General features: G+C 42.1%; 1 long non-coding RNA gene across 1 annotated transcript; it reads left to right on the forward strand.

Moving 5' to 3' along the window:
- Positions 1-573: 573 nt before the first annotated feature.
- On the forward strand, positions 574-13,827 carry LOC118363138 (uncharacterized). Its single transcript, XR_004821359.2, has 3 exons — positions 574-951; positions 9,712-9,879; positions 10,744-13,827. It is a non-coding gene; the product is annotated as an uncharacterized LOC118363138 (long non-coding RNA).
- The last annotated feature ends 8,090 nt before the right edge of the window (positions 13,828-21,917 follow it).

Consider the following 21,917-nt stretch of genomic DNA (forward strand, 5'->3'; position numbering starts at 1 on the left):
CATTATTCAATGAAAAACGTGTTTTCAAATGTGAGAATAAAATGTCATGTGCTTTGTTTTTTTTAAGAGAAAAAAAAACAAGGCAGCATTACACCAGAGGTTAATTTTGTCATGCTTCGTAATTATTGAGGTCTTGAATTAATTAATTCATGGCTCATTCTCTTTGTGCTTTTGTTTCACTGCTAAACAGATATATCTGTCACAGCAACGCTAAAAGTAATGGAATGAATGGTAACACTTAGATTTGGACTGATTTCTCACTTTAAAACTAACTGTAAAAAGTAGAGATGTACTTTTTAGCCTTACAATGGAATCCCCTAGCTTCTCTGACCAATGTTTTCAATCTATGAAGTTGAAATCCCTGTGCATGAGTATTTTTCAAAGGAAACAAGCAAACATATGAACATATACTTTCTGTCCACTGTTTCAGACAAAGTTATTTAAATAATGTAAAATAATTGAAATGCATTTCTGACCTGATTCTGGTGCTTGTTTTAGCGCGTGGGAAGTTATGCCTCTCTGGGCTCTCTATATATCTATCACATTAGGTCAGAGAGCAGGGTGAGAGTCGTTGTGGGCCCCTGACTCGGGCTGCTGGGTCACTGGCCAAAAGACCCAGACACAGCCTCTCACCACGGGGGAACGTTCTGCTTTTACGCCCGGGCGGCCACGCTTCGCACACGGCGCCTCTTAGAGGGAAATTGTGGAGAGCTTCGTGGATAATCGACAATACACGGACGCTGTTTTGTTAAAAATATATTTTTTAAACGGATTGACGTTGGTCATGCTATACATCACCATCAAGAATTGTAGTGAAATGGCAGTGTTTTGGAAGGTGAAGTCGCCGACAATGTTTTGGATGGATAGCCTGCCACGCTGCCTCTGTGACAGTTAGTTGTGGTCACAGCACCAGAAGATGAGAGGCTTCATTGAGTTTTGTGTAATCTAAAGGTATGTAAAGTGTGTTATATTCATAAGAATTCTACATTGTTTCAAATAAATACATTTTGAGGGTATTGATGGCAAAAACAGTATACCGTGCCGGCGTATAGGTTAAATTATGATTGTGTGAAATAGGCTACATTATAAATGTAATTCCCAATATGAACATTCTCCGGCACGAGATTTGCACCAATTCCTAATGTTACAGACAAATGAAGACATATTCCCAAAGATGTGCCAGAATATATAATCACTCATTCTTGTGGCCCGATAAATGCCATTTTTTAATTAACAATAAACAACATTCTCCAAATGAAACTTCTCTTTCTATAAGAAAATGGCTGACAAACCGTACACCACTCCCTGTCAACAGCAACAAAAGAATTGTGAAGAACACAAAATGATTAGTTATCCACCATATGCATGTTGTTTTGTGTGATTTCAGAAGGTAATTTTGCTGAAAACGGTACTTGACACTGGTGTACACATGTACGTGCAGGTTACCACTGAACAAAAGACGAGTGCTGGACCTGAAACAGCTGCGGATCAGAATCTGAGTCCTAGTGTCTTATGACAGTGATACTAAATACTGAAGTGTATAAACTCCTGAGCTAGGCCCTGTAAATCACTCGTGTCAGCGAGGGTTGTCGGCAAACACTGGGACCACTCACGTTGACAAAAGGTACCAAGGGTCAAATGGCAAATCCTCTCTCTTTCAAACCCACATCAGGAGCCTGGAACGCTGTAATCCAGGTAAACTACTGGTGTGTTGTTATTCTGATCTCAATTCCTCTGACTGGATTTACTCATAAAGTATTCATCCTTTGAATCATTCAACCCTCTCTTTGAAAATTTCATTTGATCATATTCATTAAACCTTTATTTGTCCAATTGCCATGTAATTGGCCCTTTATACTTATGTAATAATACTATATCTCTGTATTTTCTCTAGTAACAACATTGCATTTGTATGTTGGTACTTAAGACATTTAGTAACTTTCTGTACAAATACATTAGTGGGTTACTGCACAAGTATAAATGCAAGAAAACATTTCCATCTGCGGTCCTCATGACATTAAAACGAGGACAAAACCCAGAGCGAGTCAGGATATAAAATGGCATTGGCTCAAATATGTAAACGCAAATAGAGTCCACTCAAATAGAGATCCCTTTTCAAATAGAGATCCCTTTTCAAACAGAGATCCTTTTTCAAATAGAGATCCTTTTTCAAATAGAGATCCCTTTTCAAATAGAGATGCTTTTTCAAACAGAGATCCCTTTTCAAATAGAGATCCCTTTTCAAATAGAGATCCTTTTTCAAATAGAGATCCATTTTCAAATAGAGATCCTTTTTCAAACAGAGATCCCTTTTCAAATAGAGATCCCTTTTCAAATAGAGACCCCTTTTCAAATAGAGATCCTTTTTCAAACAGAGATCCCTTTTCAAATAGAGATCCCTTTTCAAATAGAGATCCTTTTTCAAATAGAGATCCATTTTCAAATAGAGATCCCTTTTCAAACAGAGATCCCTTTTCAAACAGAGATCCCTTTTCAAATAGAGATCCCTTTTCAAATAGAGATCCCTTTTCAAATAGAGATCCTTTTTCAAATAGAGATCCATTTTCAAATAGAGATCCTTTTTCAAACAGAGATCCCTTTTCAAATAGAGATCCCTTTTCAAATAGAGATCCCTTTTCAAATAGAGATCCTTTTTCAAATAGAGATCCATTTTCAAATAGAGATCCCTTTTCAAATAGAGATCCCTTTTCAAATAGAGATCCTTTTTCAAATAGAGATCCATTTTCAAATAGAGATCCTTTTTCAAACAGAGATCCATTTTCAAATAGAGATCATTTTACAAAGAGATCCATTTTCAAATAGAGATCCCTTTTCAAATAGAGATCCTTTTTCAAATAGAGATCCATTTTCAAATAGAGATCCTTCTTCAAACAGAGATCCCTTTTCAAATAGAGTTCACTCAAACAGAGATCCCTTTTCAAATAGAGATCCCTTTTCAAATAGAGATCCTTTTCAAATAGAGTCCAGAGATCCTTTTTCAAACAGAGATCCCTTTTCAAATTGAGATCCATTTTCAAGTTTATTTTTCAAACAGAGATCCCTTTTCAAATAGAGATCCCTTTTCAAATAGAGATCCTTTTTCAAATAGAGATCCATTTTCAAATAGAGATCCTTTTTCAAACAGAGATCCCTTTTCAAATAGAGATCCCTTTTCAAATAGAGATCCCTTTTCAAATAGAGATCCTTTTTCAAATAGAGATCCATTTTCAAATAGAGATCCCTTTTCAAATAGAGATCCCTTTTCAAATAGAGATCCTTTTTCAAATAGATTTTCAAATAGAGATCCTTTTTCAAACAGAGATCCATTTTCAAATAGAGATCATTTTACAAAGAGATCCATTTTCAAATAGAGATCCCTTTTCAAATAGAGATCCTTTTTCAAATAGAGATCCATTTTCAAATAGATCCTTCTTCAAACAGAGATCCCTTTTCAAATAGAGTTCACTCAAACAGAGATCCCTTTTCAAATAGAGATCCCTTTTCAAATAGAGATCCTTTTTCAAATAGAGTCCACTCAAACAGAGATCCTTTTTCAAACAGAGATCCCTTTTCAAATTGAGATCCATTTTCAAATAGAGATCCCTTTTCAAATAGAGATCCCTTTTCAAATAGAGATCCTTTTTCAAATAGAGATCCATTTTCAAATAGAGATCCTTTTTCAAACAGAGATCCCTTTTCAAATAGAGATCCCTTTTCAAATAGAGATCCCTTTTCAAATAGAGATCCTTTTTCAAATAGAGATCCATTTTCAAATAGAGATCCCTTTTCAAATAGAGATCCCTTTTCAAATAGAGATCCTTTTTCAAATAGAGATCCATTTTCAAATAGAGATCCTTTTTCAAACAGAGATCCATTTTCAAATAGAGATCATTTTACAAAGAGATCCATTTTCAAATAGAGATCCCTTTTCAAATAGAGATCCTTTTTCAAATAGAGATCCATTTTCAAATAGAGATCCTTCTTCAAACAGAGATCCCTTTTCAAATAGAGTTCACTCAAACAGAGATCCCTTTTCAAATAGAATCCCTTTTCAAATAGAGATCCTTTTTCAAATAGAGTCCACTCAAACAGAGATCCTTTTTCAAACAGAGATCCCTTTTCAAATTGAGATCCATTTTCAAGTAGAGATTATTTTTCAAACAGAGATCCCTTTTCAAATAGAGATCCCTTTTCAAATAGAGATCCTTTTTCAAATAGAGATCCATTTTCAAATAGAGATCCTTTTTCAAACAGAGATCCCTTTTCAAATAGAGATCCCTTTTCAAATAGAGATCCCTTTTCAAATAGAGATCCTTTTTCAAATAGAGATCCATTTTCAAATAGAGATCCCTTTTCAAATAGAGATCCCTTTTCAAATAGAGATCCTTTTTCAAATAGAGATCCATTTTCAAATAGAGATCCTTTTTCAAACAGAGATCCATTTTCAAATAGAGATCATTTTACAAAGAGATCCATTTTCAAATAGAGATCCCTTTTCAAATAGAGATCCTTTTTCAAATAGAGATCCATTTTCAAATAGAGATCCTTCTTCAAACAGAGATCCCTTTTCAAATAGAGTTCACTCAAACAGAGATCCCTTTTCAAATAGAGATCCCTTTTCAAATAGAGATCCTTTTTCAAATAGAGTCCACTCAAACAGAGATCCTTTTTCAAACAGAGATCCCTTTTCAAATTGAGATCCATTTTCAAGTAGAGATTATTTTTCAAATAGAGATACCTTTTCAAATAGAGTCCACTCCAACAGAGTTCCCTTTTCAAATAGAGATACGTTATGTTGTTGATCAGAGAGATGAAACCTCACAACTTTGTCTTGAACTGAGTCCAGTCAAAATCATTAACCTCACAAGATGAAACATGAAATAGGCATTGCATGATCTTGGCAGATATAGAGACTGGGCTATACGTCCCTCTGGTTCAAGACATTGTATGTGAGAGCTGAGGTGCCTAGTGTAGAGGAAAGAAGACGAGATGACTAGAAGAGAAGACTAGACTAAAGAGAGGGAGAGCATCTGCTGGTGGTCATGGTGAATTCTAGCCTTCCTCAGGCCCCCCTGCTCTTTGAAAACGCACCGGGGTGAAAGAGACTTGGCAACACGCCACCATTCCCCCGTCTCATTTTCATCTGCTACATTCATCATATCTTTGTGTCATCCCTCTCTCTCCCATTTTTCACCGGCCTTGTTGCCAACCCCGGGGTCTCAAAGGGGTCTGCCTCGACTCAGGAAGTAAATAAAAGGGAATCAGCCGGACCACACTGGATAAAGGGTGTTTGATCCCAGGGTCTAAACAACCCCTTGGGATGGCGCTCACTCTCTATTGGTTGGTTGACATCACATCTTTCCCATCTGCCCCGGTGGCAGGGAGAGTCTGTACCTCTGTGTGGTCCAGACAGGAGACGAAGACTCCCCCATTAACCTCTGTTTCCAACCTCTCGATGGTCTAAACTCTTAGATCCCATGACCCTCCCCCCGATACGATCTTCTCTTGCACATGCTCTAACAGTGTGTGTGTGAACGGTTGTCTTTGAATGCTCCCAGGAACTATAAGGGAGCTAAAACAGGGAGGAAAGCAGATTAACTTGAAGATAACTTCGTGCCAAAAGTGAATGGTTATCATGGCCAGCTATTGGCTTTCTAGCACTGTTGACCATCAGTTTTTGTCTATATTAACACATATACAATTAAATTTAAATAAACATAAAAAGGTAGAATATTTATGGATGAATGATGAATGATCTTACAAAGTATTTCAAGAGAATTTCAGGAAACCAACCAAGAGTTTTGATAGAAGTGAAGCACATTGAACCAGTTTTATCCAATATCCTTATGTTGATTCAACCCACTGTTTTAAAGTGGCTTTTCTAAGAATTCTGGGAAAAGAGGAATCGTCGGTTGGTTTCTAAATCAAACAGGGCTCCATCATCTCCCTGTCGCGGCCCCGCTCTGATTCCAGGCTGGTGCTGGGGACGGGGCCTCCTAAAAGGGCACCAGGAGCCAGAGAAGACAAAGGCAGGGTGTTTGCATGTTAAAGGAGACGTTAGAGGGGATGAAGGTGTCTCGCCTAAAGGAGCGGGTCAATGTCTCTGAGGCACCCTGGGTCGGGGGCGATAAGGCGAACACAAGCCAAGGCGTCCGACAGTGGAAGATGTATCTGGGATTAATTCGGCATTGTGCCCCGCCCAGCCCCGCCCGACACCGCCCTGGGTCTATGGCGTGGGGAAGCAGCCTGCCAGTCTCCCCAGTCACTGTTTAGGAAAGTCGGTAACCCTTTACCTTTCAACTGTCACCCCCCTGAGACACACGCTGGTCCAAACTGTCACCAACGTTTTAGAATCCCAAAGACAACATGTCCACGCAACTCGGCCACAAAGACGTCAACAGTCACATCGTACACACAGTATTCTGTTTTTCTCTGTGCTGTTGGTTAGAGGGACTTTTGTTGACTCCGGGGTCAATGCCTGCGGGTACGATATGTCAGTACAACACAGTGGTTGCATTGTCAAAGCTGATAACACCGTGGTTGGAAGACACGTCTATGTGGCAGACTAGAAATAGGCAAAACAAGGTGGGAAAGGTCAAAGAGCAATAAGTCATGTCATTGGAGACACAAGATAGTGGGACTTGGTAGAGCATGACGCTTGTAACGCCAGGGTAGTGGGTTCGATTCCCGGGACCACCCATACGTAGAATGTATGCACACATGACTGTAAGTCGCTTTGGATAAAAGCGTCTGCTAAATGGCATATTATTTATTTTATTTATACCAGGGTCAGTGTCTATAGTGATAATAGCTGTTGCAAAATGTTGGCATCATAGTTTATTTTGAAGGCTTATAATCACAATGAGAAGACCTGGCCACGGGGTAGAATATAAATAGGTAAAAACAAGGTGAGAAAGGTCAAAGTACATGAGACATCCATGTCATTGGATGCAGAACATACCAGTATATACCAGTGTAGCCCTTTCCTGCTGTCAAATGATCTACTGGACTAATGGTAGGAGTTGTTATTCATATTTTTCATCGTGAATAAATATTGTGAGAAAAAAAAACAGATGCTGAAATGTCGGTGTTTCGATGTCAAATGGTTTTGTTATATTGCAGTGGTCTGTGATGTAAATAAAGTGACATTTTGGGATGCCAACTCAAAATGTAGTACATTTCAACTCGATATCTGAAATGGTACAGGTGTCCTCTTTTTTTTAAGCCCATAACCATGCGTGTGAAGTGTACATTTTTTGTTTCACAGTGGATTTGTTTAAGACGACCAAGAAACACTCTGATTTAGCCCACTGCAGTAATTCATTAATTTTGGGTCTAAAGACAAATTGAATAGTACATAGGGTTATTACAATTAAATTATATGACATCCCATATTCAATAAAACAATGAATAACAATTTCAGAGAAAGAATATCATTTAGTTTGACTGGCATATTTCAATTTCTTAATATCTTTGCAAGAAAAATATAAATGTTATGCAGTTGTCTAATAAAGTGAATTGTGACTTTCCCTCATTACCCAAGGCTATGGTTTCATGTGTTGTAGGAGAAGCCAACATATTATTATGATATTCGACTGAATCACTGTTTCTCAGGAAGAAAATATGCCGTATGTGTTTTCATCGTTGTCAAGTGTCATCTGAGCCTCACTTTTCCTCAGTAACATGTTATCCAAGGTGAGGAGTAGCAATGAGCATCACAGACAAGATGAGATCGTGTGAGAGAAAACTCATCCTCTAAATCTTCTCTACAACCTCTCCTAAATGCACTGCCTAAGTATGGTTTCACATCCCCTTTTCTCCGTCTCTCTCTCTCTCTCTCTCTCTCTCTCTCTCTCTCTCTCTCTCTCTCTCTCTCTCTCTCTCTCTCTCTCTCTCTCTCTCTCTCACTCTCTCTCTCTCTCTTTTTCTCTCTCTGTCTGCTTAACATTTTCTTCAGAGGCCTCATTCCTTCTTCTTTTGTGTGTGTTGTAGTCCTCTATTGGCCCGTTTTTTTGTCCCAGTGAGTCTTCAGTTAGTGTTCTAATGTGTCGAGGCATGCCCATCCTAAGCCCGGGCCGTGGTGGCAGAACAGGGCAGATGGTTGCCAGGGAGGCTCAGCGCCTCGCGGCCACGCTTCGCCCACGGACAATGGCAGAGCTGGGGCCACGCCGTGGCACCAAGCCGCGCCGCAATAATGCCGGCGCCGCTGAGGGTTGCGACCTGGAAACGGGGACGACTGTGATAACAGCTTTGTGGAGCGGCGGTAGGCCGCGGCGGGGGCGGATATCTCGCCGTCCGTGTCAATGTCGCCATGTCGAATCCCGTGAATGTCACTGTCCTTCCGGCACCTCTCACCCTGCAATCTGACGAAAGCAGCTTTCCATTCCAATATAGACCGTTTGTACTTTGATCTGTGCTGAAATCTGAAATCACAGAGGATTTTCCTGATTTATTGCACAGTTCTAATTTTAGTTGTTTCGAATGTCTTGGGAATGTAAACGTTCTGGATTTTATAAAGACTGTCATTTTTCATATATAAAAATCATAGTCATATGATGAGTAGTCTTAACCATACTTTGGTTTAAAATCTGCCTGTTCTTGACATCAATTTATATTTGGATTTAGCCTAAGGAGGTTCTCATGTCATAACCTCAGCGCCATGTCAATTTTTGGATTTATGTAGCAACAATGGCACTCTATGCAGTGTTTGAGAAAATATTAAAATGAAATGTCATTTGCGACATTTACCATTCACTACATTCGAACACCACACACACACACACGCACGCACGCACGCACGCACGCACGCACGCACGCACACACACACACACACACACACACACACACACACACACACACCCTCTCCACAGCACAGTAACAGTGGGTAACATGAACAGACTGCACAGTTGGCACCCACTCTTACAGGAATAATACAACTAATGGACCACTTTCAGAACTCCTGGGAAGAATATCAAATGATGTCAACCATGTCATAATCCTGCTCCTGGTTTTGCAGCCATAAATCACTTGTCTTCTTATTTTGGAGGGAAAACAATGTTAAAGTTATCTGAGGGTATTAGACGTCCTCAGAGTAAGGAAATTATTTTTGGAGAGACTGAAAAGCAGAGAAAAGTTCTGATGTAGTCATGGACATGGTATTTTAACATCCTAATGGAATGATCCTGAAGCTCTACATTAAAAGCGCCTTGTGTCTATTTCATGCAGGAATCCTCTGGGACAACTTCCAATAGCTCGCCTTGAAATAAATATCGCATGCAGCTAAAACTGAATTGTTGACTTTTTTTTTGACGTACGTCTTGACTATTAATACTTGTTTAATTATCTCAAATTAAGAGGCAGTTTTGAGGAAGACTGAGTTCAGGTCTCAGATAAGTAGAACATTTCCATATCTAATCGGGCTCATTCAAATATCTAAAAGGTGTCAAGCGGCTCTCACTTCACATCTGTAAGTCCAGGCTGTATATCCCCTTAAAGGCCACCCTCCATCACGTGTTGAGGACTTTAATAACATTAGGCTACAGCAGTCCTTATGTGAAGCACTCAGGAGAGCTGACCGTTGAGACTGACCGTTGATGCTCCACAGTTGCTCAGCAGGGAAGCGGTGAGAGAGCTCTATCATTAAATGAGGAACCTCCTTGTCAGCTCAGAGAGGGGGTCACTTTAACCCTCTTTCCCCTCTTACCCCCCCAGGCCATTCAGCCCTGTGACTGATGAAGTCCCCCTCCTGTGGCAGCCGACAACAGAGCACAAGAGACCCCACAAAAGGCACTTCGGATAAAACAAAACCTCTCTAATTGTGCCTTTGAACCGGTCAATGGACCAGCGGGCCGGTTGGCTGGTGGTCGGTCCCAGGGGTCGGTATGTCCAAAGGCTCCGGTTTTGGGGTGCTGTTGTGTGGGGAGAGAAGGCAGGACGCGGCCCTATCCAAGGCTATGATAGATGGGGGATGCTTGTGGCCTGGTGTGGACACAGACACTCAGGCGATTTGTTCCCATTGTTGGGGGTGGTATTGTGGGGCAGACCTGATGATGTGTGGGGTTAAATGGTGACAGCTGATGGTGCCATATAGGGGCAAACACAACCAGTCCTTGAAGTTTATATGAGTAAATACATCACACATCTGAACAGCAGTGGCTTATTTTTATTTCCAGAATTGTTATAGTCTGGCGTTTCCATGAAGAGGTATTATTTCAGTAGAAAACTAGCGCAAATGGCACTAATACATCAGTGTTTTAAAAGTATGAAAAACATACATTTTTTGGGATTTAATATCTGGATTTATTATCTAGCTTAATAAACCAGAAAAACACTGTTTAAATATTTTCATCAGCATCCTGCTTTCCTGCCTTGGCCATATTGAACTGTCGGGTGAACAGACTATAGAAGCAGCTTCAGAAAATAATCAAGTGGCCCTTTTAACACAGCAGGACAGAAAGCCACTAGTATTTCCTCAGTCCGGATTTAACCTACGACTCGCTTGGTACTGCGAGGAGGACTTGTTTCTCCTGCATGAAATCATGTTTTCCAGTTCACACAATCTTCTCCATTTAAATACAAAACGTATTTTGTTTCATAGTGTCACAAAAGTGGTTATGATTATCCTAAAAATATTTTTGCTACAATTTTCACTATTACGGTGTCCATATTAGGACAGCCTTACATTAAAAAGCTGTGTTTTAAGTCAGGAGCTAATTGTGCTCTTTAATTGTGTTCTTTCCCCAGGGCTCTCCTCCTTTGCCATCCCGATTAGTTGTTGCTGTGAAAAGTGAACAGCCTTGCTGGTGTGAGTGCTATGGCGCTGCAGTGTCAGACAGACAGAGACAGGGTGGCAGTCTGTTCCTCTCCCGCAGGTCCCACACCGAGCGCTGCTGTGCTCTCTCAAACCACTAGAACGTGCTCTTCAACAGATTATCCACACACTCCTCCCTCTCCCATCTCCCTCTCCTTGAGAGCAGGGCCCTGCTTCTCATTTGTAAAAGAGGCAGAAAGAATGCAATTTATAACTGTGAAAGCAGTATAAAGCCAACACCGACGGTACTCCTGAGGTTCTAGCGCCAGAGCCGGTCTGGTATAAACATTCATAGGCTGGGTCCATCCGGCCAGCACTGGACCCTCTCCTTCGATCTCCCCAGCAGGACTAAAGCCTTACTGCTAGATTCCCATAAGACAGAGCTCTGGAAAAAGAGAGGATGATGATGATGATGATGATGACACTGATTTAGAGAGAACATTTAGAAAAACATATGACTGTTAGTGAAGACATACAGTTTAGAGGTTAACATACACCTTAGTAAAATACATTTAAACTCAAGTCTTTCACAATTCCTGACATTTAATCCTAGTTCAAATTCCTTGTCTTAGGTCAGTTAGGATCACCACTTTATTTTTAGAATGTGAAATGTCAGAATAATAGTAGAGATAATTATTTATTTCAGCTTTTATTTCTTTCATTACATTCCCAGTGGGTCAGAAGTTTACATACACTCAATTAGTATTTTGTAGCATTTCCTTTAAATTGTTTAACTTGGGTCAAACATTTTGGGTAGCCTTCCACAAGCTTCCTATAATAAGTTGGGTGGATTTTGTTCCATTCCTCCTCACAGAGCTGGTGTAACTGAGTCAGGTTTGTAGGCCCTCCTTGCTCGCACACGCTTTTTCAGTTCTGCCCACAAATGTTCTATGGGATTGAGGTCAGGGCTTTGTGATGGCCATTCCAATACCTTGACTTTGTTGTCTTTAAGCCATTTTGCCACAATTTTGGAAGTATGCTTGGTGTCATTGTCCATTTGGAAGACCCATTTGCAACCAAGCTTTAACTTCCTGACTGATGTCTTGAGATGTTGCTTCAATATATCCACATCATTTTCCTACCTCATGACGCCATCTATTTTGTGAAGTGCACCAGTCCCTCCTGCAGCAAAGCACCCCCACAACATGATGCTGCCCCCCCTGTGCTTCACGGTTAGGATGGTGTTCTTCGGCTTGCAAGCCTCCCCCTTTTCCGCCAAACATAATGATGGTCATTATGGCCAAACAGTTCTATTAATGTTTCATCAGACCAGAGGACATTTCTACAAAAAGTATGATCTTTGTCCTCGTGTGCAGTTGCAAACCGTAGTCTGGCTTTTCTATGGCGGTTTTGGAGCATTGTCTTCTTCCTTGCTGAGCGGCCTTTCAGGTTATGTCGAAACAGGACTCGTTTTACTGTGGATATAGATACATTTGTACCTGTTTCCTCCAGCATCTTCACAAGGTCCTTTGCTGTTGTTCTGGGATTTATTTGCACTTTTCCCACCAAAGTACGTACATCTCTAGGAGACATAACGCGTCTCGGTATGACGGCTGCGTGGTCCCATGGTGTTTATACTTGCGTACTATTGTTTGTACAGATGAACGTGGTACCTTCAGGCCTTTGGAAATTGCGCCCAAGGATGAACCAGACTTTTGGAGGACTGCAATTTTTTTCTGAGGTCTTAGCTGATTTCTTTTGATTTTCCCATGATGTCCAGCAAAGAGCCACTCAGTTTGAAGGTAGGCCTTGAAATACATCCACAGGTACACCTCCAATTGACTCAAATTATGTCAATTAGCCTATCAGAAGCTTCTAAAGCCATGACATAATTTTCTGGAATTTTCCAAGCTGTTTAAAGGCACTGTCAACTTAGTGTGTGTAAACTTCAAACCCACTGGAATTGTGATACAGTGAATTATATGTGATATCATCTGTCTGTAAAGAATTGTTGGAAAAATGACTTGTGTCATACACAAAGTAATGTCCTAACTGACTTGCCTAAACTATAGTTTGTTAACAAGACATTTGTGGAGTGGTCGAAAAATGAGTTTTAATGACTCCAACCTAATTGTATGTAAACTTCTGAGTTCAACTGTATTAAGATTGTTGAAGATAAAGATATTCCTACAACATAGGGGAAAACACAGAAATAGTTTTACATAGTAATTGTATTTCTATGGGGAAAACAATTGGAATGACATCATCAGACTTAAAAACTGGAGTCCCTTGAAAGAGAGGTGTCGTATTGCACCCATAATCTATTTTCCCCCACTTCACATGAGCTTGAAAGGAGCAGGAAGAGCAGATGACTTTGATTGACAGGCAGAAGGGGCTGTGGATGTATCAGTGTCTGGCTGGAGGGGAGGGAGGGGTAACTTCCCTGACTGACAGGCAGGGGGCGGGGCTCTCCACATCCAGATGGAAAGAGGAAGGAACCAGACTGCTCTTTCTCTACAGATGGCCATGTTCAATTAGAACCACTGAACTCCGTTTCTATTTCATGCCCTAAATGACACAACTAGCTTTTCATCCATTGATGTGTTTTTTTCTTTTCTTATGTAGTTCAATATGCTGACATATAGGCTAGGTGTTACATTTAAGTATAACACAGTAAGGAATATACCTACTGAATTAGAAACAATTATTACTAATGTATAAGAGATATAAAAAAAGCCCTATCTAAATGTTCAGTTAAAATACCAACCAATGCCATCCTTCTTTGTTCCATATGTCCATATGGTGAGGGTGCAGAAATGACCGGCACAGCCCCCTTTTAGCAGGGTCCTACATGTAAATAATGGAGTGAGAAAGGGAATTAAAGGGATATGCAAGACTGCACCGGAGATTGAAAGTTGCAGATGAGGACCAGTCCGAGACACCAACACTGTTCCAGGACCCTAAAATCTTTGTGCTCCTCAAAAGGACCAATTTAGATTGATCCATTTAGATTCATTATCTGAGTTCAGCTAGCCAGATGTGATTAGGGGCCAGTCCCCAGGGGACAGAGGATAGGACACTGGCCCCCCCCATGCTGACTGACTACCCTGGCATCCACCACATCCACCATCATAATCCCCCAGAGTCGAATGGGTCTGAGCCATAACTTAACACTACCTATAGGATTCACCCCAAAACCAGGAAGTAAGATGTGGCATTATTTGCACTTGTTTGCGTACATGTGAATGCTCATGGAAATGATTCAATTGGGTTCACAATGAGGGAATTGTTTGTTATAAGCAGAGATGGGAAAACACTCACATTGTCTGTAAGCCAATAGCATAAAGGGGGCTGATTTTCTGTTATGGGAAATGTTGATGCCAGTGGAATTGATTATCTCCCTGTAGCACAAAGAAAGTAATTAGTCTTAATTAAAGGGGTTGTGTCATTTGAGGTTTCAGGACCACGTCTCAGACTAACGCAAGTGACTCGGCTGTATGTATTTTTTAATTATCTAATGAATTCATTAGCTCATTCATTCAACATCCCAAACATGATTAAATAATGCACGAGTGCTCAACATCCAAGAGACAAAAATGCAACACTTCTAAAGGGACATCAACTGCATTTACAAGACATTCATAACAACCGTCCTAATTGGCATATATGCATCACAGTCGAGAAGAATACATGATGTCATCTGAAGGCATTGTGCTCATTTATCTCTGGGTATTGTCCACAAAGCACCAAATCTAATAACGTTAGCTTGGAATATGAATGGTAAATATTGTGTGTGGCTGTGGGTTACTGAGGCATGGTACCCCCAAGACCCAGTGAGCTGGAGAACACACACACACACACACACACACACACACACACACACACACACACACACACACACACACACACACACACACACACACACACACACACACACACACACACACACACACACACACACACACACATGGTTTGGGGAGCCGAGATGGGGATTTGTTTTAATATGGAGCTCTGCATGTGAAGTGAAGCAGAAAGTGGATCCTGCGTCTCAGAGGCCCGGGGACTCAAGCCTGGAGTTATCTCTATTATTCCTTTATATCCTCCATATTGTTCAGGGGGGATGGATGGATGCAAGATGCATGAGGGGCCTGGGGGGGTTGAAGGAAAGAGGGCATTATTAAACATGATCAAGGCTCAGGGTGCCAGGGGTATACAGAGAGAGAGAGTCTACAAAGAACGTGGTAATTTACGGAGAACTATGGTGCTTCTACAGTGGGGCATCGGGCTTCGACAAGCTTGGAACTCACTTCTTACGCCTGATTTCACAACATTACAGCGAGATAACATGTTGTCCCACTTTGATGATGTCACATCTGTCCCACTTTTCTCTGTCTCCCTCAGATGGTTTTTGATGAAGAGCTAAAATAGCAGGGATGAGAGATGAGATGGACGACCAGTCTGGTTGGACTGACTAAAGGCCACCAATTCGAAATCCATTTCAGGACACTTTTCAGTCTTCAAACTTCATTGCATCTATTCTAACCTGAAAGGGTGTCCTTTCTTAACCCTGAAGGCATTAGTAATGCATTGTCTGCTGGAAAAGACTGATGTCCTAAAATGGACACCGTACATTTGTCTCTGCATGGCTTTATGCCTTCCTCTGGAAGGTGCCAAACTCCTCCTGTTCCAGGACTACATTATAAATTCATACTGATCTCTCTGGGTTCAAGAGGGATGTCCCTCTCAGACTCTTTCAAGTTCCACTTAACTGGCCACCTCTCTCACCATTGTTCAGGTGCACTCAAACTTTTCTTGCTTAACACATGGACATTTTTCAATTGCACTAATTAAAGCAATTATGAGACCATACACGCTGCTGATAGTAGAGGTGATTAAAGTACTGTGTGAAAGTCTGCCATTATCAGACTTCATCATTTCCCCTTTAGTTTTGAATTAATTGGAGTGAAATGTACGCCGCACTAGACACATAATGTGGATCCACTTAATCTCTAGGCTTTGTAAAGGCAGAGATAAAACTAACCTTTTCCCTTTATACAGGTTCGAGTTAATTAAATTCCTTTTTAATTGTATTTCATGAAAAATCGTACATTTCCACCACTAATGTGTCTCCTCCGGTCCCCCGCTAAAAACTGCAAAGGCGGGAGGGAGAAAATCAAGAAAAAGAAATGAAAATCATTATTTTTCTTTTTCTTCTTCTTCTTCCTCTTCCTCTTCTTCGAAGAAGAAGAACTGAACTGTCAGCGAATTCGGGGGCGAAAATTAATTATTTCAGCTTGATAAACCTTTTCATCTCCTTGACTCCTTTGCACAGAAAAGCCAATTAATAATGTCAAACATGCTCTCCTCTCCGGGGACGGCCGCGGCGCTGATGAGTGTGTTTACCGTCGAGGGCCGGTGCGGAATGAGCTCGCTGTTAGAAACTTCCTAATCACGACGCACCTGTCAGGAGCTCGCCTCATTATCTGTGTACAGAGGGCAAACCTCATTTTGTCAGCCGCGGCTTTTCCCAAGAACTAACTGCCTTGGGAAGCATATATGACTGTCGACCAGTAGATGATTCACTTAATTATGGAATCGGGCTCGGGCTCTGGTGGAAGGTGCATATCTAATGACTGTAGTGAGAGACATGACTGGGCCAAGTCCAGTGGATAATATGCTGTAGCTTCAGCCCATTTTACAGACGGATGGAAAGGTCACCTGTTTCTACAAGGCCTCTGTGTGATCTTGAGACAGAAAGGTTTCTGAGTCTTTCCACTAGTATTTGGGAAATAGTATTCAGTTCAATTCATGTTTGTTTGGAGTTTGAAGTCTTTTCAAAGTTGAGGACTTCTCAATTTCAAAGATTCCGTACAGGAGTGGATATTTATTATTTCTGTTTGGCAATGCCATATACACCTAACAGGCACAGGAAAACCTTTGCATACTTAGTGTATTCATTTATGGGTGCTGTGACATTCTCTAGCATCCCGTGACTTGTGACTGCTCTTTCAGAATATAGCAAGAGTGACGTTACGTGTGGTGTGTGTGTGTGTGTGTGTGGCTCCCCACTATGTATTTAACAGGCCCATTAATGAAATATAGACCTGGGCAAACGGTGCACTTCTGGAAGTAGACGAGCTGACGCTGATCACTGACAGGATAATCAAGATGTTCCTCGACTAGTGCTGCGGTGGCTAAATAACTCCTACACTCACCCCCTCTTGTATGTGTGCGTGTGTGCGTGTGTGCATGCCTGTGTGTGTGCGTGCATGCTCGTGTGTGTGTGTGTGCGTGTGTGCATGTGTGCATGAATGTGTGCACACGTCCTTCCATGTGTGTGTCCCATCCCACCAGTAAGTACTTCGGCTAATCAAAAGTCACGTCCTCATTCGTTGGCCCAGCATGCAGGATCCTTATAGGAACCATGTGGAACAAACTGTCTCTGACATTACACTCATCATCTCACTCACTGGGCTGCCCACTGCACGGTCGTTAAACTTTCATTTGGAAAGGCTGGCCCGGCCTGCTCGCAGCATATTGACGGCATTAATGTGAGTCAGTTATGGGACGGATTTTTATTTCTGGATGGATCTGGATGTGTGCGAGTGATTTAGTCGTTAGACGATTGTTTGCTGCTGGTGGAGTGTGTGTGTGTGTGTGTGTGTGTGTGTGTGTGTGTGTGTGTGTGTGTGTGTGTGTGTGTGTGTGTGTGTGTGTGTGTGTGTGTGTGTGTGTGTGTGTGTGTGTGTGTGTGTGTGTGTGTGTGTGTGTGTGTGTGTGTGTGTGTTTGGAGGGGTATGTGTGTTATGTGTGTCTAATACATGTCCTTCTGTATCACTGTCGGGAAAAGCCATCAACATACCCACATAACGATGATCAAGATATCAGTTTTTCCATGGAAAAAAGCCAAATCAGCTCACAGACAGAACCCAGCACGAATACAGTGCATCTCTGTATTACAGTGAATCTCTGTTTTACAGTGCATCTCTGTATTACAGTGCATCTCTGTATTACAGTGCATCTCTGTATAAGCCTTGTCTATTTTAAATTTAATTGTGAGACACATTTTACTACAAGCATCACATTTTACTATCCTGCGCCTGGGTGCCGGGGTGTAGAATGACCAGCCTTAACAGTACCTCCCGTTATCTACTAGTCCTCTGACCCTCTCCGACATCAGCTGTAGTCCTATGTCATGGGCTAGGGGGACTGGGGGGACGAGGTGGATTGGGGGAAGTGTCTGGGGTCAAGTCAAAGACAGGCCCACTCCTTTACTCTGCGTCTAAGTGGCGGAGACAGATAGTTGGACCCCTTCCCTGGACCACTGGGAAGAGTGCCCTACACTTGAGCCCTTTTCTTATTTGCCCTCTCCACACAACTGCCACAAAGTCCTATAGCATCAGCTGTATGGCTAACCCCTGACTAATTCAAACCCCTCACATACCAGATTCAAGCAGGCACCTTGGTAAGCATGTCGGTTAAAATATCGACAAGGCTTCCTCTGTTTAAATTATTAATAGGGTGCTCAGTTTTCATTGACATTCATTCACAATGTACACGAGTGGCTTACAAATCCCTTGAAATGAATGGCAGACCTCTCCGTCTAACCTTCTCTCAGCTCCGGCAGCCAAGAACTCTTACGGAGGATTGTCAGTAAATCAGAGCCTTGCCGGTTGCCAAAGCCCTGATCCTCTTGCTGACGGACGTCACATTCACTCGCTGGAGAAACCCGCAGATCATCACAGAGCCCCCGTGCCTCAGCACTGACTGTCGTTGGCATGTTTGGTTTAATGTGTCAAAACAGGCACAGTCAATGATTTGATTTCATTCTATGGCAGGATTTGTTCTCTTTTTCAGCACACAGCGCTGTATTCAATTGTATGCCTGAGGCGTATTTCTACAAGTGACAGAAACAAACAGCTGCAGTGTGTAGTTGGTGCATCTCCGGGCTCACGGCGACAACATGTAGTTGAACTCTGGCATAAAACTGATTCATCCTTCACGGTGGTCTTTAGTTCCTATTCCGTGATAAACCCCTTGTCCTAACAACACCCAACCAACAAATAAAGTTATATTTACGACTTTGGTCAATCAGCATATCAGCAATGATTAGGTCCAATTGTTTTTCCTGACCATGTAATCTCAGCAGGAAAAAAATTGAGATCTTTGGCGAGGGCCCCAAGGTTTTCCACACCCAACCTTGGAGACTTGCTTTTACTCCTTGTGCTTTTTTACATCAGAAAGCGTTTTCTGTTAAAACGTTCTACGTCTTAGTGTGCAAGACTTTTATGCAAGGGAAAGAAAGACCAACTAAAACCTCAGCTGGGACAAGACTGCCAATTTGTGGTGTCGACATCTACATTCTCTCACGTCCTCTGTAACTCGTGCTAAGCGAGGGACCCGATTTGGCTGAGTTTATTTGTGTCTTAATGTTCGTGGCTCGATGGATGCTCCCGCCTTGACATGCTCACCAAATCAAATCAAATCAAACTCTATTTGTCACATGCGCCAAATACTACAATTGTAGACCTTCCCATGGAATGCTTACTTACAAGCCCTTAACCAACAGTGCAGGTCAAGAGTTAAGAAAATGTTTACCAAATAAACTAAAGTCAAAAATAATAACAAGTAACACAATAACATAACAATAACGAGGCTATATACATGGGATATGGGTACCGAGTCAGTGTGCGAGGGCACAAGTTGGTTGAGGTCATTTGTACATGTAGGTGGGGGTGAAGTGACTAAGCATAGATAATAAACAACGATTAGCAGCAGTGTAGAAAACAAATGGAGGGGAGCGGGTGGTGTCAATGTAAATAGTCCGGTGAACATTTGATTAATTGTTCAGCAATCTTATGGCTTGGGGGTAGAAGCTGTTAAGGAGCCTTTTGGTCCTAGACCTGGCGCTCCGGTACAGCTTGCCGTGCGGTAGCAGAGAAAACAGTCTATGACTCAGGTGACTGGAGTCTCTGATGATTTTATGGGCTTTCTTCTGACACCGCCTGTTATATAGGTCGTGGATGGCAGGAAGCTTGGCCCCAGTGATGTACTGGGCCGATCGCACTACCCTTTGTAGCGCCTTACGGTCAGATGATGAGCAGTTGCCATACCAGGCAGTGATGCAACCTGTCAGGATGCTCTCGATGGTGAAGCTGTAGAACTTTTTGAGGATCTGGGGACCCATGCTAAATCTTTTCAGTCTCCTGAGGGGGAGAAGGTTTTGTCGGGCCCTCTTCACGGACTGTCTAGGTATGTTTGGTCCATGATAGATCATTGGTGATGTGGACACCAAGGAACTTGAAACTCTCAACCCGCCCCACTACAGCCCCGTCGATGTTAATGGGGCCTGTTCGGCCCTCCTTTTCCTGTAGTCCACTATCAGCTCCTTTGTCTTGCTCACATTGAGGGAGAGGTTGTTGTCCTGGCACCACACTGACAGTTCTCTGACCTCCTCCCTATAGGCCGGCTCATCGCTGGCGATGATCAGACCTACCACTGTTGTGTCATCAGCAATCTTAATGATGGTGTTGGAGTTGTGTTTGGCCACGCAGTCGTGGATCAACAGGGAGTACAGGATGAGACTAAGTACACACCCTAAGGGGCCCCAGTCTTAAGGGTCAGCGTGGCAGATGTGTTGTTGCCTACCCTTACCACTTGGGGGTGGCCCATCAGGAAGTCCAGGATCCAGTTGCAGAGGGAGGTGTTTAGTCCCAGGGTCCTTCGCTTAGTGATGAGCTTCGTGGGCACTATGCTGTTGAACGCTGAGCTGTAGTCAATAAACAGCATTCTCACATAGGTGTTCTTTTTGTCCTGGTGGCAAAGGGCAGTGTGGAGTGCAATAGAGATGGCATCATCTGTGGATCTGTTGGGGCGTTATACGAATTTGAGTGGTTCTAGGATATCCAGGAGGATGCTGTTGATGTGAGCCATGACCAGCCTTTCAAAGCACTTCATGGCTACCGACTGTAATCATTTAGGTAGCCTAGCTTCGCTTCCTTGGGCACAGGGACTATGGTGGTCTGCTTGAAACAATTCAGGTTATTTACAAATAGACACATTCTGTCCCCAAACTGGACACTTGTCCCAAAATAATCTCCCCAAACTCAAGCTCAAGGAGTTAGATATGGACACAATGCAAGTCACCAAGTCATAACTGTTTCCCTCAACTTGACTTCACCTTGAAGTTTCAAATCAAATCTGGAAGACTGTTGCATGTGGTACAGCTTTAGGGTTCGTTTTGACTAACAGTGCTGTACTCTCTAGTGAACTTAAACATTTTAAGAGGACATTGCTGGATATCCTCAAAAGCACAAAGCAGCAACTGGAAAAGCATGCTGCAACTCTAATCCACCCCAATCATCTGTAGAGCAGGTGAGACCAAAGCCAGAAATATGTCAATCAAAATATATCCATCAAGAACCGGACCGTGTGACAATGGCAGGCATCCTCCTACACTCCCCTTTAGCTTGTAAAAGACAAACCATCTGCCTATGAGCAAAGTTAGAGGTGTAGACAGTTGAAGCATACCAACTTGGGACACTTCCCAATGCCGATCTCCCTGCCTGCAACAAAAGTCCTCTTGGAAAGAGCATCAGCTTTCTCCAAGATAACGTCCTTTTATGGAAACATCTCACTTTACTTTGATTTGGTAGCCATATACTGCGGTCCCTGTCCACCTCCTGTCCCAGTGGTAAACTGAAGAGGACCTGTGAATCCACAATGTGTCTCATTGTTCCCGATGGCTTCTCTTGGAATGACAAATATCTGGATGTTTGTGCAAGCTGCGTATGCATTTTATGAGCTCCCAAAAAACCATAAAGAGTGACAGAATCGTTGCTCAACAGCCAGGCTACTCGACTTTCCGGAAATGTACTTTTGTGGCTTTTTTCCCGCTTGAACATTGGAAGAGTTTGGGGTTTATGTTGCTTAAGTCGCCGTTTAGCTCCGATGCAACTGTGTGGGTTTATGAAGCACTCCATTCATCATCTAGCCACTAATCAAAGAGCACTAAGCTTTACATGAAACACAATGGATTTCCTGAGGGGAAATTGTCGAAGAATATTCCAATCAGTCAAGTCTGGAGAAAAGTTTTAGTCTCACTATGAATTAATTTATGGGTGAATTTCCGAAATATTACCATGACTATAAATTGGGAGAGTTACAT

The sequence above is a fragment of the Oncorhynchus keta genome, chromosome 30, assembly GCF_023373465.1.
Source record: "Oncorhynchus keta strain PuntledgeMale-10-30-2019 chromosome 30, Oket_V2, whole genome shotgun sequence".
Taxonomy (NCBI): Eukaryota; Metazoa; Chordata; class Actinopteri; order Salmoniformes; family Salmonidae; genus Oncorhynchus; species Oncorhynchus keta.